Below are 18,310 nucleotides of genomic sequence, written 5' to 3'. Positions count from 1 at the left end.
AGAGAAACGAAAACCTGAGAGAACAAACAGAAACAAAAAATAAAAGGGTGTACTTGAGTGCCAGCATATCAGTAATTACATTATCTGTAAATGGCTTAAATAAACCAGTTAGAGGACAGAGATTGGCAGAGTGGATTAAGAACAGGACCCAAGTATATGCTGCCTACACAAAACTCACTTCAAATATAATGAAATAGGTAGGTTGAAAGTAAAATGATGGAAAGAGATAAACATTAATCAAAAGGAAGCAGAGGTATCCATATTAATATCAGGTGAAGTAGGCTGTAGAGCAAAGAAAATTCCAAGGACACAGAAGAATATCACAATAATTAAGGGGTCAATCTACCAAGAAGACATAGCCGTTCTAAATGTGTATCTAGCAAACACCAGAGCTGCAAAATATATAAAGCGGAGGCGGGGGGGGGGGGCGGGGGGGAACCCTGAAAGGAGAAATAGACAAATCCACAATTTATAGCTTGAGTCTTCAACATCTCACTTTCAACAACTGACAGAGCTGAGCAGAAAATCATCAAAGATAGAGAAGAATGCAATAATACCATCAGCCAACAAGATCTAATCAACATTCCTAAAACATTCCAACCAGTAACAGAATACACATTCTTTTCAAGTGCTTGTGGAACATATGTACCAAGATAGACCATACCCAGGGCCGTAAAACAAACCTCAACAAATTCGAAAGAACTGAAAACATACAGTGCGTTCTGTGATCATAGTGGAATTAAATCAGAATTTAAGCACCAGAAGATAACAGAAAAATAAACAGTTGGAAACTAAACAACACACTCCTCAATCCATTGGTCAAGTGGAAGTCTCAAGAAAAATAAAAACAATTGAACTGAATAAAATATTTTAAAAATACAACATCAAAATGCATGGTACACAGAAGAACTAGATGGTGCCCGGCTACCACCAATGACTGCCCTGACAGAGAGCACAGCAGAGAGTCCCTTATGGAGCAGGAGAAAAGTAGGGTGTAGAACTCAAATTCTAATAAAAAGAGCAGACTTAATGGTCTGACTGAGACTAGAGAAACACCAGAAGACATGGCCCCTAGACTCTCTATTAGCCCAGAACTGAAACTATTCCCAAAGCCAACTCTTCAGACAAAGATTAGACTGAACTATAAGACATAAGGAAACCCTGGTGGCGTAGTGGTTAAGTGCTACGGCTGCTAACCAAAGGGTCAGCAGTTCGAATCCACCAGGCACTCGTTGGAAACTCTATGGGGCAGTTCTACTCCGTCCTATAGGGTCACTATGAGTCGGAATTGACTCGAGGGCACTGGGTGGGTATAAGACATAAATGATACTCATGAAAAGTGTGCTTCTTAGTTCAAGAAGATACACAAGACTAAATGGGCAGCTCTGGTCTGGAGGTGAGATGAGGAGGCAGAAAGGGACAGGAGCTGGTTGAATGGACACGGGAAATACAGGGTGGAGAGGAAGAGTGCACTGTCACATTGTAGGGGGAGCAGCTAAGGTCACATAACAATGTGTGTATAAATTTTTGTATGAGAAACTAGAACTGTAAACTTTCAGTTAAAGTACAATAAAAAAGAAAAATGTGTGGTACAGAGCTAAAGCCGTGCTGAGAAATTTATAGCACTAAATGCATACTTTAGAAAATAAGAAAAGTCTCAAGTCAACAATTCAGCTCACACATCAAGAAACTAGAAAGAGAAGGCCAAAATAAACCTAAGGCAAGAAGGAAGAAAACAATAAAGATAAGAGAAGAAATCAATGCATTTATAAGTATAAAAACTATAGAGAAAACTGATAAAAGAGCAACCTGGTTTTTTAAAAAGATCAATAAAATTGACAAACCTCTAGTAAGACTGAGAAAGAAAAGAATAAAGATACCAACTACCAGTATCAGGACTGGAACAGACAATATCTCTACAGACCTTTTAGACATCAAAAGGGGATAAGGAGGGAATACTACAAACAACTCTGTACACATAAATTTGACAGTTTAGACGATATGGACCACTTTCTTGAAAGACAACTACCACAACTCACCTGATATGAAATAGATAATTTGAATGGCCCTGGAGTTATTAAGAACATTGAATTCATAATTTTAAAGTGCCCCAAAATGAAATCTGAGGTCCAAATGGTTTCACTGAAGAAGTCTATCAAATATTTAAAGGGAAGTATCAATTCTATGAAATCTCTTCCAGAAAACAGAAGGGGAGGCTGCACTTCCCAGTTCGCTTTAAGAAGCCAGCCTTACACTGATACCAAAATAAGACGGAGAGAAACGAAGTAAACTACTGACCAACATTCGTCATGAACACAGAGACAGAAACCCTTAGCAAAATATTAGCAAATAGGATCCAGCAGAATATAGGAAGAATTATATGCCAGGACCAAGGGAAATTTATACCAGCAACGCAAGGCTAATTCAATATTTGAAAATCGGTCAGTACAATCCACCATATTAACGGAGTAAAGAAGAAAAATCACATGATCATTTCAACTGATGCAGAAAGATGTTTCACAAAGTTCAATACCCATTCATGATTAGAAAAAAAAAAAACTTAGAGAAATAGGAATAGAGGGGAACTTCTTAGCTTGGTAAAGCGCATCTACAGAAAACACGTACGACTAACACTGTTCTCAGCAGTGAAAGACCGGATGCTTCCTGCCTGATTGGAGACATGGTAGGACTGTCTGCTCTCCTCACCTCTATACAGCACAGTACTGGGAGGTCTAACTAGTGCAATAAGGCCAGAAAGGAAAATAAAGGGCATATACATTGGAACCAAAACCAAAAACCAAACCCAATGCCGTCAAGTCGATTCCGACTCATAGCGACCCTAAAGGACAGAGTAGAACTGCCCCATAGCGTTTCCAAGGAGCACCTGGCGGATTTGAACTGCTGACCCTCTGGTTAGCAGCCGTAGCACTTTACCACTATGCAACCAGGGTTTCCATACATTGGGAAGGAAGGATTAAACCTGTCTCTGCTTGCAGATGACATTGTTATCTACTTACAAAATCCCACGGGTCTGTAAAAACCGAAAACTTTGTACATCAATGAATATATAGACACAAAAATTTAAAGTGTAATACCATTTACAATCAGTCAAAATGTTAAATACTTAGGTATAAATCTAGTAAAACTACAAAATGCTAGTGAAAGAAATTAAAGAAAATCTAAGTTAAATGGAGAGACATACTGTGTTCTTGGAGTGGAAGGCTCAACACAGTAAATATGCCAATTCTCCCCAAATTGATATACAGATTTAATGCAACTCCTATCAAAATCCCAGCAATATTTTTTGTACATATAAGCAAGATTATTCTAAAATTTATATGGGAAGTCAAAGGAACTAGAATAGCTAGAACAATCTTAAAAAAGAAGAAAGCAGGAGGAATAGTCTGCCTAATCAGAAGACTGTTTACATTGCTATATTAATCGAGACAGTTTTATTGGTGAAGGAGTAGACATAGGTCAACAGAATAGAATAGAATCAAGACCTGGAAATAGACCCATGCAAACATGTCCAGCTGATTTTCCACAAAGGTGCAAAAGCAATTCCATGGAGGAAAGATAGTGTTTATAATAGTGCAAGAGCAACCAGAAGTCATAAGCGCAAACAAGACCTATGACCTAAGTCTCAAACTTTATGCAAAAATGAACTCAAAATGGATCATGAATTTAAATATAAAATGTAAAACTATAAAACTCTCAAAAAAACAAAATAGTAAACTATATTTAGGACTAAGGGGCAAAGAATTCTTAGACTCATACCAAAAACCAAGTGCGTACTAGGAAAAACGGATAAATTGAGGTTTTGTCAAAATTAAAAACTTACGCTCTCTGAAAGACCCTTCTAAGAGGATGAAAAGATAAGCTACAGACTTGGAGAAAATATTTGCATACCACATATGTGACAAAGGACTAAAAACTCTCAAAACTCAACAGTATCCAAACCAATTGGAAAGTGGGCAAGAGACGTAAAGAAAACATACAGATGGCTAATAACCACATGAAAAGATGTTCAACATCACTAGCCATTAAAAGAAAAACAAAAAACCAAACCCGTTGCAGCTGAGTGGATTCCAACTCATAGTGACCCTATAGGACAGAGCAGAGCTACCCCATAGAGTTTCCAGGGAGCACCTGGTGGTTTTGAACTGCCGACCTTTTGGTTAGCAGCTATAGCTCTTAACCGCTATGCCCCTCCAGGGTTTCCCACTAGCCATTAGGTAAATGCAAAATAAAACTACAATGAGGTATCACTACCCACCTGTCGGAATAGCTGAAATAAAGAATAGTGACAATACTAAATGCTTGTGGGAATGTGGAAAAATGAGCTCACTTGTCTTAGTCATCTAGTGCTGCTATATCAGAAATACCACAAGTGGGTGGCTTTAACAAAGAGAAATTTATTTGCTCACAGTCCAGTAGGCTACAAGTCCAAATTCAGGGAGTCAGCTCCAGGGGAAGGGTTTCTCTCTGTCGGCCCCAGAGGAAGGTCTTTGTGGTGCATCAGTCTTCCCTTGTTCCGGAAGCGTCTCAGCACAGGAACCTTAGGTTCAAAGGGTGCGCTCTGCTCCCGGCACTCACTAATACAACTGCCACCCATCCTCCTCATTAACATCATAAACCAAAAAAACCAAACCCAGTGCTGTCGATTCCGACTCATAGCGACCCTGTAGGACAGAGGCACAGAGGCAGGATTTACAACATAGAGGAAGATGACACAATACCGGGAATCATGGCCCAGCCAAAGTGATGTATTTTGAGGGGAGGGCATAATCCATGACATTCATACACTGCTGGCTGCAAAACGGTACAGCCACACTGGAAAACAGTTGGACAGTTTCTTAAACTAAACACGCAACTAGCTGATGAGCCAACCATTGTCCTCCTGGGCATTTGTCCCAGAGAGAGAACTGAAAACTTATGTTCACACAGATTGATCCACACGGGTGTTTATAGCAGCTTTATTCGTAACAGACAAAAATGGAAACAACCCTGGTATCCTTTAGTAGATGACTGGTTAGGTGAACTATGGTATGTCCTGACCAGGGAATACCACTCCGCAATGAGAAGGAACAAACTATTGATACGCACAACCTGAATGAGTCTCCAGGGAATGATACTGAATAAAAAAGTCAGTCCCCAAAAGTTACATACTGTATGGCTTCATTTATGTAACATTTTTGAGCAGCAGAGAACAGATGAGCGGTTGCTAGGGTTTAAAGAAGGGGTGGGAGGGAAGTGAGTGTGGCTGTAAGTGGATCCCTGTGAAGGGATGTTCTGTACCTGGGCTACCCATGTCGCTGTCCTGGTTGTGATACTCTCCTCTGGTTTCACAAGTTACTACCATGGAGGGGAAAGGGTACGTTAGTTTTCACAGCCGCTTGTGTATCTACGATTATCTCACACACAAAAATTAATCCACAGCCCTATTCCCTCACTGCCCACAAATCCACAGGCAAGTGTTGCATTAGACGGCATTGTCGAGAACAATTTCACCAACGCACAGAATTTTATCTGAAGGGGGAAGAAGAAATTAAACGCGTTTTCCCTTTAGGTGGCTACCACCTTGCCGGGCTTAAAATAAATACTTGCTACAGTTTAAATGGCTGTCAGGGTAGATTAACTCAATCTCAGTGACCTTCCTGTTGTCCTTATGAAAATACTGCCTCTAAGTTAAGGCTTGAATAAATGCCATTTCTAAACTTAAATCAGGTGTGTTTAAATATACAGAGAGAAGGCAGACTGATGCCATGACGACTGAAGGCAGTGGGGTGCAGCGGGCTTCCTCTGTCCTTTTTATGACCTCAAGTAGGAGCTTCAAGTGAAGGTGCTGAGAAAAAACACCTGACCTCAGTTTACTTCCCTGTGGCGGGCAGAGAGGTCAGAGCACAGGCGTTGGTCTGGACAATTCTTGTTACACGTGTTGTTGGCTGCCGTCAGGTCAGCCCCTGACTCATGGCGACCCCATGCACAACAGGATGGGACTGTTGTGACCCACTATCACGTCAGCCCCTGACTCGTGGCGACCCCATGCACAACGGGATCGGACTGTTGTGACCCACTATCACGTCAGCCCCTGACTCGTGGCGACCCCATGCACAACAGGATGGGACTGTTGTGACCCACTATCACGTCAGCCCCTGACTCGTGGCGACCCCATGCACAACAGGATGGGACTGTTGTGACCCACTATCACGTCAGCCCCTGACTCGTGGCGACCCCATGCACAGCAGGATCGGACTGTTGTGACCCACTATCACGTCAGCCCCTGACTCGTGGCGACCCCATGCACAACAGGATCGGACTGTTGTGACCCACTATCGCGTCAGCCCCTGACTCGTGGCGACCCCATGCACAGCAGGATGGGACTGTTGTGACCCACTATCACGTCAGCCCCTGACTCGTGGCGACCCCATGCACAGCAGGATGGGACTGTTGTGACCCACTATCACGTCAGCCCCTGACTCGTGGCGACCCCATGCACAACAGGATCGGACTGTTGTGACCCACTATCACGTCAGCCCCTGACTCGTGGCGACCCCATGCACAACAGGATCGGACTGTTGTGACCCACTATCACGTCAGCCCCTGACTCGTGGCGACCCCATGCACAACAGGATCGGACTGTTGTGACCCACTATCACGTCAGCCCCTGACTCGTGGCGACCCCATGCACAACAGGATCGGACTGTTGTGACCCACTATCACGTCAGCCCCTGACTCGTGGCGACCCCATGCACAGCAGGATCGGACTGTTGTGACCCACTATCACGTCAGCCCCTGACTCGTGGCGACCCCATGCACAGCAGGATGGGACTGTTGTGACCCACTATCACGTCAGCCCCTGACTCGTGGCGACCCCATGCACAACAGGATCGGACTGTTGTGACCCACTATCACGTCAGCCCCTGACTCGTGGCGACCCCATGCACAACAGGATCGGACTGTTGTGACCCACTATCACGTCAGCCCCTGACTCGTGGCGACCCCATGCACAGCAGGATCGGACTGTTGTGACCCACTATCACGTCAGCCCCTGACTCGTGGCGACCCCATGCACAACAGGATGGGACTGTTGTGACCCACTATCACGTCAGCCCCTGACTCGTGGCGACCCCATGCACAACAGGATCGGACTGTTGTGACCCACTATCACGTCAGCCCCTGACTCGTGGCGACCCCGTGCACAACAGGATGGGACTGTTGTGACCCACTATCACGTCAGCCCCTGACTCGTGGCGACCCCATGCACAACAGGATCGGACTGTTGTGACCCACTATCACGTCAGCCCCTGACTCGTGGCGACCCCATGCACAGCAGGATGGGACTGTTGTGACCCACTATCACGTCAGCCCCTGACTCGTGGCGACCCCATGCACAGCAGGATCGGACTGTTGTGACCCATAGGGGTTTCACTGGCTGACCCTCAGAAGTGGACCACCAGGCTTCCTAGTCTTAGTTTGGAAGCTCCGTCGAAACCTGTTCAGCGTCTGTCTTAGTCATCTAGTGCTTCTATAACAAACAGCACAAGTCGGTGGCTTTAACAAAGAGAAGTTTATTTTCTCACAGTCTAGTAGGCTGGAAGTCCAAATTCAGGGCATCAGCTCCAGGGGAAGGATTTCTCTCTGTGTCAGCTCTAGAGGAAGGTCCTTCTTGTCAGTCTTCCCCTGGACTAGGAGCTTCTCTGCACAGAAACCCTGGGTCCAAAGGACAATCTCAGCTCCCGGTGCTTCTTTCTTGGTGGAATGAGGTCCCCACTCTCTGCTTGCATTCCTTTCATCTCGTGTAAAATAAAAGGTGGTATAGGCCACACTCCAGGGAAATTCCCTTTACATTGCATCAGAGATGTGACCTTAGTAAGGGTGTTATAATCCTACCCTAATCCTCTTTAACATAAAATTACAGTCACAAAATGGAGGACAACCACACAGTACGGGGAATCATGGCCTAACCCAGTTGATACGTATTTTGGGGGACACAGTTCAATCCGTGACAGCATCACAGCAATGCGCAAGCCCCCACTGACCGATGGGTGGCGTCTGCACGGGAGGTGCGTTGGCCGGGAATTGGGCCTGCGTCTCCCCTCAGGTTTCTGTAGTCTCTCTTTCTGGAGATCCCAAAGTGATTCCGTCCTTACCGATTATCTTTTCACTGCTAACTACATCCCTCTGAAGTAGAAAAGGGGATAAATCTCCCCCCCTCCAATAACTTGTCACTCACGTACCAGGCAGCTGAAACTCTTGGCTAAGTGAAAACCCCAAGTTTTGTAGAATCTGAATAACTTAACCCACCTCTTACCTTTTTTTGATATTTTGTGGATTGTTTGGGGTATATTTTGTGGGGAGAATCTGAAAAGAAAAGGTAAAGTAAAAATGAAGCTTATTACCCCTATTAAATTTCTAAACACAGTAATAAACATCAGCTTCCTAGTTACAGATGGGCCTGTTTTCAGTATTTACTCTTCTGGACTAAGAAGTCACGGGGATGGGAACATAGATGGTAACCTGCGTCAGAACTGAGGTAACGTGCTCGGGCTCCCGAAAATGTGGTTTTATCATTCCAATCAGCGTTCTTTATTGTTTTCAGTTTCCTTCCCACTTAAGTATCAACTTCCCCAGCTATTTGGAGGAACTCAGTGTGTTAATTAATGGGGCAGGAGACAGTTCCACGCCTGGTTTTGAAAAGAGATTTTGTTACTACGAAGAGCAATTGATACCTACCAAAACCAAATTCATAGCGACCCTAGAGGACAGAGTAGAACTGCTGCGCTATAGGGTTTCTTAGGCTCTTTAAGGAAGCAGACTGCCACATCTTTCTCCCGCAGAGTGGCTGGTGGATTTGAACAAGCAACTTTTTGGTTAGCATCTGAACTCTTTAATCACTGAGCCACCAGGGCTCCAATCGATACATAAACCAAACCAAAGCCATTGCTGACAAGTCTATTCTGACTCATAGCGACCCTATACGACAGAGTAGAACTGCCCCGTAGAGTTTCCAAGGAGTGCCTGGCGGATTTGAACTGCCGAGCTCTTGGTTAGCAGCTGTAGCACTTAACTACCATGCCGCCAGGGTTTCCAGTTGATACATAGGAGGTTTAAATGGTATGGGTTAGGAGTGGCTGCTGTCTACTAAGTGACCATCTGTCCTGTAGAACGTAGACGGGTCCTCTGGGGCTCCACTGTCCTCAACGAGGGGTGAAATTATTTCTGTTTACTTCAAGGGGTAAATATACTGCTTCACCTTGCTGAGTGCCCTGTTTTGGAACGAGTACTTACATGATACATTTTTGGTGAACTGAAAGGAAATTTCCGGCTTTGACTGTCTGTGGGAATGTGGTGAAGGGATCCGTCATCGGACAGCTGAAATCCACATGAAGTATTAGCCTTAGTTTCCGCCTCCTCCAGGTTCCATAAGACTGACAGTGGATGGGATCACCTCCCTTCTTGCTCTTACTCAGAGAGCTCGCCGTGATGAAAGTGGCCCCCGGGGGAGCACCAGAGAGCAGCTGCCAGGAGAGGCCGAGAGGTGATTATTTAAGCTCAATCGATGCAGTGTGTTCACTCCTCTCTCAGTATCAGTCTAACAGATATATGGAGCCACAAGCCTGTAAAAGGTGCCGTGGAAGCTTAAAGAGAAGTGCCTCCCTCTCTCTGCTTCACCAGTGACTTACCACCATCACCGGGTGTCAAGTCGATTCCACCTCAGGACGCCCTCGTGTGTCAGAGCAGACCAGTGCTCTGCAGGGTTTTCAGTGGCTGGCTTTTTGGAAGTAGGTTGCCAGGCATTTTTTCCAAGGTGCCTTTCAGTTAGCTGAGCACATTAACATTTTATGCCACCCAGGCACTCCATCTTACCTGTACAGAGGCATAAACAATGTTCACTGGTAGAAAATAGGAGTGGGAAGACCCACCTGCCGATTTCAACTGTGGGGGCTCTGGTTAGTCCAGTATAACACGTTCTTCCTTCTTCTGGCTCATCTGAGCTCACAGCCACCCTCAAGGCAGGTTTTGATGTGTTCCCTGTTTTATGGACGTCTCTTGCCCAAGGACTTCCAGTTGGAAAACAGTAGAGCCAGGAACTGAGCACAGACGACCCACATCGTGCCCGCATGCCTGATCACACGCCTTGAACAGAGCTGGGGGTGGCTGGGAGGCACACAGGAGAGATGAGGACAGAGAGAAGCAGCAGAGCCCCGAGCTCGGATGCTGTGATGTTGGTGCTTCAACTCTTGCTGCTCTCTTCCAGGCCAACCGTGTGTGTCTGGCTTGGGTTTTCATGTGGTGGGTTTCCCTGTATAAGAGCAGTGTCTGCCCTGAGCATCCTTCCCTGATGTGCTCAGTGTTGAATTACTGCTTATTCTCTCAACATTATTATTATTTTGACAATCTTGTGGGTCACGTGGCATTTCTAAGTGTAAGTGAGTCACTAAGTCTGGTGTCATCATTGAACTTCTTATGAATTTTTCTTATCACCTGGTGAGATAGTGATCTCCTGACAACCAGGGGTCATAGTTTATTTTACTGTAACATCTGTTTTTCCAGGCCACACAGATAGTAACAGTAAAAGAATATTTTTTTTCAGCTGTGTCCCAGGAGTCTTCTTCTCCCTCTCTCCCCCATCTCCTTCTGGGCGGGGCATGATGCCCTGGCTTTTCCTCTCTGTCTTTGTTGCTCAGTTTCTCTCTCTTGCTCCAGCTGAGGTTTTCCAGAGGCAGGAAAATGGCCAAGGCTGCTGCTTCCAGAAGTCCCGGGGGTGGGCGGGCTGTGCCCTTAGCACCCCTGTACTAACGGTGTCAATGCTCTCAACGTCAGTTACTAAGATTTTTTTTAGTGAGGTTGCTATTTTTTTTTTTTGCTCCTCTTTACGGTATTTCATTACCCCTGGGGCTTAGTCACGCATCCACAGGAGATCAAACAGAGGATAATCCACTCTGAAGAATTTATTTTCCTTGATCTAAGATTCTCCCCCTTGACACACTCTCTCCCTTGAGAATGAGCTCTTTTGGGTGAAGCTCCCGGGTCCCGCCCTCAGAGATTCTGATTTAAGTGGAGGAGGCAGGGTGCCTGGGCATCGTTGGTACCTTGTCAGACCCTCAGGTGATTCTAGTGCCCAGAGTGAGAACCGCTGCTCCAGGGCTTCTGTGCTGCTTGTACTCTTTGTAGGAGTTCGCACATGGTGCAAACAGCAGGTGCTCAAGTTTATTGGTTTGCTACCTAAAGAGAAAGGCAGTCATGGACTGTTCAGAGCTCAGGTGTAGTAGATCTTCCTGTCCTAACCTGCTCTGCAGGTCCAGTGTCTGTGGCACCTGAGGGAGCCTCCCCTGCCCCAGGCCTGGCTCCAAAGCAATGGTGTGCTCAGCTGTCTCGGGGGGCCAGGCATTCATGGTGTGTGGTCACCAGTCCAGACGCTGCAGGCAGGTGTCCAGGCCACGGTAGAAGCCAGCAATCGCAGATTAGTGGGAGATGTGTCATTTTTTTATACGAATGCTTTTGTGCCTTCAGAGCTCAGTAAGTCAGTGGCCAACTGAAGGTGATATGACCAGAGTCTGGGTCACAGAGGTGGCCCTCTCAGGAGACTCAGAGGCTCAGGTAAAAGCTGTCATGTCTGAGGTGGAAGGAGAGGCTCTGAAAGGGAATGAGGGGTTGGAGCAGCCAGTGGGGCGCTCTGGAAAGGATGTGAGAGAAGCTGGCATTTGTTAGAAAGAAAGCGTCGTGAAGGCAAGGATTTTTGTCTGTCTGGCTCAGTGCTGTGTCGCCAGCATGTAGTGCCTGACACATAGTAGGGCATCACATCTGTGCTGAGTGAATAACTGTGCATCAGAGCAAGAATGGCCAGCCTCAAATCTCCCCTCTGTCTCATGGGTCAGGGGTTAGGGTCAGAGCACCAGGGCTCGCAGACCGCTGTGGAAAATTACAGACGGACTTTGAAACACAGGAAATTGTTAATAGTTCTGATTGGGTCTGAATTATTTCAATGACCCATTCTAGCTTTAATGTTCTGATTCTCTGCATCTGGTCAGTAATATTGGTTAACATTCGTTGGATGCTCGCCGTGTGCCAGGCACTGTTCTGTTTCTGTGTGTTCAATCCTCAGAACAACTCAGTGAGGCTCGTGCTCTGTGACCCCCGTTTTAGAGACGGGGCAGCCGAGGCAGAAGACGATTAAACAACTTTCTCAAGGTCACCCACCTAGTAAGTTGCTAAGCTGGAATGTGAAACCAGGCGGTGGTTTAGTGTTTGGCCTAAACTCTAAACACTACACTGTAAGGCAAAGTCAACTGGAAGGGTGTTCCCGTCGCCAAAAAGAGCACTTTCAAGTGTTTGGAATTTTGTTGTGACCTTTGTGTCGTGACCATCAGCCTGAAAGCTCAGGATTGATGCCTCATCTGCTGGTGGAGTGCAGCCACGTACACACCTGTATTCTGAATGTGTGAGCTTCTAAAACATTTATATTTAGGAAATCTCCAAAAGTCTGGAGGAAAAAAAAAAATCAACACGAGTTGCCAGAATTGAGTTTAGAAGTTGCATTTAGCCCCGTAGGAATAAACACCTGATCCCATTAAGGCCAACAGTATTTTCCTCTCTCGTTTTCACTTGGCTTCTTAGAAAGTATTTGAAATGTGGGAGTAAAGTCCAGACAGCACGGAGTATTGATTTATTTTTCCCTTTTCCCACGAGGATTGATTAACAAAGACCTGAAACAGCAGACTCACAGGGCAAGTTATCCAAGCTGTGTCGTTTGAGCCGTGCTTGTGTGTCTCGTACCTGGAGCTCCAGACCCCGGATAACTGTACTGTCCAGGGGTGCTTGGGATATAAGCGCTCTTTGATAAGATGAGGCACAGTTCTGTGTTTGAAAAGCTGAGCTTACAAGTCAAATAAATTATTAGAAGAATAATTTATAAGTCAAAGTACAAGTTAACCTTAAGTGTTTTCTCTTTTAAGGAATACGGTGTTTTCAGCCTGTGCTTGCTTCATACAACGGACCATGTTTTTTGAGCCAGACATCAAGATGTATGGCCTGAAAAGGCCCATGAAAATGCTACTGCACAGGGTTAGGCTGTAAACACATTCTGTAACCACTTTAAAAAAAAAAAAAAGACGTCAGTTGCTGGTGTAATAGAACACATTATATATTTGTAAAATCAAATGAAATTGTTTACATGCATTTGGCCTGCATGATAATAAGGGGCTGGGGCTTTGGAAGGCAATTTTCTTAAGACATGGGTAATACGCTTCCCCTGTTCGGGGCTCTGTGTCTGGTCAGGGAAGGCAGCCTGATGGAGACCTGAATTTTGATGTTCACTGCCCTCGTATTTTTGTTGGGTGGCTTCTACAGAATGTTGGAATGAAGACAGGCAGTCTCCAGGTGAAGATTGGTTCAACTGTGTCACAGCCCAGGCCGTGCCTACAGCCGTCTGCATTAAGACAAGGCCCCTTGGAATGCCAGGCACATTTTGTCTAAAATCTCACGCTTCCTTATTCAACTTACCAAGGGCATGTTCCCTTTAAAACAGGATATACCATGAGGCTTTCCTTAATACTGAGTTTGTCTGTGATGCTATCAAATTTTATATTATATTCATATCGCATCTCAGAGTCCCTGGGTGGTGCAAATAGTTACGTGCTAGACCTCTGACGGAAAGACTGGCGGTTCAGGCCCACCCAGAGGCACCTTAGAAGGAAGGCCTGGAGATCTGCTTCCAAAAGGTCACAGCCTTGACCTTTGGAGCAGTTCTTCTGTGCACTCGGGGTCGGTAGGAGTCGGACTCACTCCATGGCAGCTAACAGCAGCAGCAGCATCTCAGGATTTCATCAGTTTCCAAGTGGACCTGTCCTCTTGTCCTCACAGCCCAGTCGGCCTTTTGACATGTTCTAGAAATGTTTTTGTGTTTCTCCTCACCTCAGTGGCTGCTGCTGAGGAAAAGTGGCTCCTGTCCATTTTTTTCCCTCTCATATTCTATGGACTGATTGCTTTGTGGTCTTGTGTTTGAGGCCTTATTTATAGGCTTAGCTCCTGGAGAAGTAAAGCAAAGAGCAAAGACTAAATGGGGCATTATCTGCTAACGCGGCCCTGGGGAGTTCTCACTGGACTGCACTAGTGGAAGGCCGTCCACCCACTGGCCCCTGCTGTTCACAGTCTTCTCCAGCTCGGCCTGCGCTGCGTTATCAGGAGTGTCGTCAGAAGACGGTGGCCCTCATGGGGGGCATTTTCCGCGGGTCCTTGGTGCTTTTCCCTTTTGAGGATGTAGTATTTTCAGAAATGGAGGGAGTATTTTTATTCACTCATCAGTCAGTTCAGTTATGACGTCTCCAAATTGGAGAGAGCTTTGTACTTTCAGAGCTGCTTCATAAAGAACTATGAGAACGCAGGCTCTTAAAGACCTCGTTTAATCTTGCTGTGCAGATGAGTGAGCTGAGGCCCAGAGATCCTGAGCAATGTGTTGGCCCCAGCGCTGGCCGGGGCAGGACTGTGCTTTGGTTCCCAGTTGTGGTCCAATATGTTTTCTAACCGTAAAAATGGACTTGACTAAATTTGATTAAAAAAAGTGGACTTGGCTAAATTATCATGCTTCAAGGCCTTATTTCATTAATTCTGTTGCTTAATTTCTTTTTACCCATGAAGTACAATATCAGTTTCAGTATTATATGCATTTCTGTAGGTCCATTTTTATTACAGTGTCTTTTTTTCATGGTCTTTTTTATAGCTTATTTACCCTTAATTTTAGATTCTTGTAGTTTTCTTTTATTCTCCCACCTTGTATATCCTAATGTAGAAACTTTGCTTTTGTTTACGATTTTTTGGAGTTATGGAATATACATTTCATTTAGGATAATGCTTTGAACAGCTCAAAGAAAGTGGATTCAGTTTTTTTTTTTATATTACTTATTTTATACTTAAAAAGCTCTAATTGGCTTATTTTGGCAGATTTTTACCATCAATTTTGTATATACCCAGAGGGAAAATGAAAGCAAATTTCTAAAATTTTTTCGCATTCAGTGTCCAGCTCTTCTCAATCTGTTTAACTGGGATTGTCAATGTTGGCACTTTCTCTGTGCCATCACCCCTGCCCCACGCCGTCGCCCCCACCCATGCCGTGGTCCCACTCGTCTGCACCAAGGAGAGTGTTGGTGATGGAGTGTCCCTTAAGAATGCTTCACTCATTGTAGCCCCCCCCGCCGCACCAACTTTTTATCTTGAAAACTTTGAAACTGCAAAAATATTGAAGGAATAGTACAATGTTTAGCCTGAATTAAATGATGAAGAATCAGCCAGACAAACCCAGATCGTGTGGCATCTTTAAGACTGCAGGTCTGATCTCTTCAAAATGCCAGTGTGATGAAAGAAGAAAGGTGGGGAGGGGGCTAAGTGGGTGAACCACCAAACACTGTGCACGGTTGTTTGTTGACTCTTCTCCCCTCTGCTCTGCCAGGCCGCCTTGTCTGTGTCGGTTTCCAGGTAGACAAGGCTGTTTCGGGGATCTTTGTCATTTTCCCTTGCTCTGTTTGCCGTCTTGGCGCTGATCCCATGCCATTGTAATTTCTGCAGCTTCATAATAGCTCTCAATACGTGGGAGTGCAAACCCTTCGCTTGTTCTTCATCAGTCTTTCTCTAGTTTGCACCTCACATAGGCACCAATCTTTCTAAGACACCAGTTTGTTGATACAGTTCTCTTTCAGGGATGCCTCATTAACCAACAAGTAGTTATTCAGAGCCTCCCATGTCTACCATCCACGTGCCCAGCACCAGCCGTAGAGACCACCTGCTGCTCCCTGGTCTGGGCCTCAGTACTGTTCCTTAGGACTAGAATACTTCCCACCTTCCCTTTCTCAGCCCCACTCATACCTCAGCACTTTCACGATTTGTGAAATGAGGGGGCACCTGCCAAAGCTCACTGTGTGGTGGGACCCTGGTTTTCTGCTTTCCTGTTGCTAAGGGACACCTGGAAGTTCACGGTAACTTTCAAGACCTCATCCATTAGCACGGTTTTGATGGATCACACAAAAGCCTTCAATGTGGCGGCTGCCGGATAAAAGGTTCTCTGCTCAGAAATTAAGAAGGCCCTAGGTGAAGTATGAGGAGCCTGGTGGTACAGTGGTTAAAGCGCTCATCTGCTAACTGAAAAGTTGATGGTTCAAACCCACCAGCCACTCTGTGGGAGAAAGATGTGGATCCATAAAGATCACAGCCTCGGAAACCCTACGGGGCAGTTCTTCTCTGTCCCGCAGGGCTGCTATGGGTCAGAATCGACTCGACAGCAAATGGTTTGGTTTGGTTTTGGTTTAGGTGAAGAATGGGGATATAAGCAAGAAATTAGAGGTGATTATGGCCTGCTGTGCCGTCTTAGAGAAACTTCTCTTAATCACAGTGAGTGTTTTATTCTAAATAAATTATAGTTATATTCCTACCTCTTGGGCATCACTGATAAATGTTAACTTAGAACTTTTTATAAAATAAAATTTCAGTTTAATTTTGGAAGACTTGTTTTAATCTACTCTATGGGTTCAAGACAAACCTTATGCTCCCCCTGCCCCCATATCTCTTTTAGAAAGAATTCAGTGAATTTTCCTGGAGCTATCTTCCTAACATTCTTGCTTCTTGCTCTGATGTCGGGAGAACCATGTAGAAAACTCCGCCCATGGTATTTCTTTCCCCTTCTGTGCTCTGAGCAGCTGCTGGGTCAGTCCTGTATCTATCCTACCATCTGGGACTCTCCTTGAGAAGTTCTTGGACACTGTGTTACATCATAACAACCTGTGTTTAAAAACAAGCTTTGTGAGTGTGAGGAGATCATGTCTACACTCTCTGTTCTCCTGGCACACCCATGCATGTTTTAGGGCTTCCTCTCATCTGTGGATTGTTTCTTCTTGAGAACAAACTGTCCTTTGTTTATGCAATGAGATAGGTTAGTCTTCCCATGGGGGGAGAATTGTTGGGCTTTTCAGAGGCAGGTTCACAGAACAATAGAATATGAAGGAAACTGTCCATTGCTTTGCTTTTGAAGGCATTCTACAATATTTCAGGAAGCCTGTCTTCTTAATTGTATTTTCTCACTGCTGTGGGAATGAATATTTCATTCCCCTAGCATAGACAAAGGCCAAGTGTCTGTTGGCAAGAAGGACGTCAAAATCTAAAAAGTGAGTAATTCATCACAATTCACACACTGCACCCACATACGATGAGATGAGAGGGCTGTATCAGCCTGATGTGAGCGTGTGTATTATTCAAAAGAAACCCCTGCTATGCTGGGTCAAACCACTCTACTTCTAACAAGTCCTAAAAGAATCAACTTGAAAATACCGGGAATGGCCATGTGGACATCACTAGATTTTCTGAATAATCCATTATTCATGAATATTTACATCTTGGGAGATGAACAATTTCAACGTTTTAGCCTGCTTTGTCTAACAGGGGGACAAACACATTTTGTAAGTACTGTATTCAGAAGGGCTCTTCCCCCTAATCCTTGGGATTTGTAAAAGGTGTATGTATGTACCCTGTACAAAGACACCAGAGTGGAAAGCCCTCATGTTCACTGCGTCAGCCCTCCAGGCGGCCTTCCTTGTTCCTTGGTCATTTTAGTTCCTTCATCTGGAACCTATGCATTGTGCTAGGGCAATGAGGTTCTTCTCCCAGGGTTGGGGGAGCCACGGCTTTGTGGAATTTCGGATTTTAGTGTCCATGGCTGTATTCATTTCCCATGGCTGCTGTAATAAATTACCACTAACGGTGGCTTACAACAACACAAAGTTATTCTCTTACAGTTCCGGAAGTCAGAAGTCCAAAATCACGACGTTGGCAGGGTTACATTCCTTCTGGAGGTTTCAAAGGAAAATCCATCTCCTTGTCTTTTCAGCTTCTGGAGGCTGCTTGCATTCCTTGGCCTGCGGGCCCCTCCTCACATCGCTCCACCCCTCGCTCTGTTATCCCATCTCCTACTCACTATTTCCTTCTTGATGGTCTTGACTCTCTCTTCTAAGAACCCTTGCCAGTCGTTGGGTTCACCTGGATAACCCAGGACGGTCTATCTGCAAAATCCTGCCTGCCACCTAGGGGAACGTACTCATGAGCTCCAAGGATCAGGATGTGAACACCTTTGGGGGCCATTATTAGCCTCCCAGAGTGGCTTTCTCTGCTGCTTACTGGTTTGAGTTCACAGGGGACTTTAACATCCTTTTATGTGTAGGCCTGCAGTTCAGGTGGCAACTGCTCAGAGACTGATAATATTTTGGGTCACGGTTGTTAGGGCCAGCTGGCTGGTTAGGCTTTGCAGTTACAAAATTCTAGAAATTTT

General features: G+C 45.3%; 1 protein-coding gene and 1 long non-coding RNA gene across 5 annotated transcripts in view; one reads left to right on the top strand and one right to left on the bottom strand.

Annotated features, from left to right (window-relative positions):
- The window catches only part of MCF2L (MCF.2 cell line derived transforming sequence like), a 337,829-nt gene that overhangs the window by 66,328 nt on the left and 253,191 nt on the right, over window positions 1-18,310 (top strand). The window lies entirely within an intron of this gene.
- LOC135228554 (uncharacterized) lies at window positions 7,274-10,124 on the bottom strand. Of its 2 annotated transcripts, XR_010319081.1 has the most exons (4): window positions 9,687-10,124; window positions 9,292-9,521; window positions 8,315-8,364; window positions 7,274-7,796 (listed from the first exon to the last, which is right to left on the bottom strand). It is a non-coding gene; the product is annotated as an uncharacterized LOC135228554 (long non-coding RNA). The 2 variants fall into 2 exon arrangements; XR_010319080.1 differs by having other exon boundaries at window positions 7,274-8,364.

The sequence above is a fragment of the Loxodonta africana genome, chromosome 23 (genome assembly GCF_030014295.1).
Source record: "Loxodonta africana isolate mLoxAfr1 chromosome 23, mLoxAfr1.hap2, whole genome shotgun sequence".
Classification (NCBI taxonomy): Eukaryota; Metazoa; Chordata; class Mammalia; order Proboscidea; family Elephantidae; genus Loxodonta; species Loxodonta africana.
This window is presented reverse-complemented; position numbering and strand designations above follow the sequence as displayed.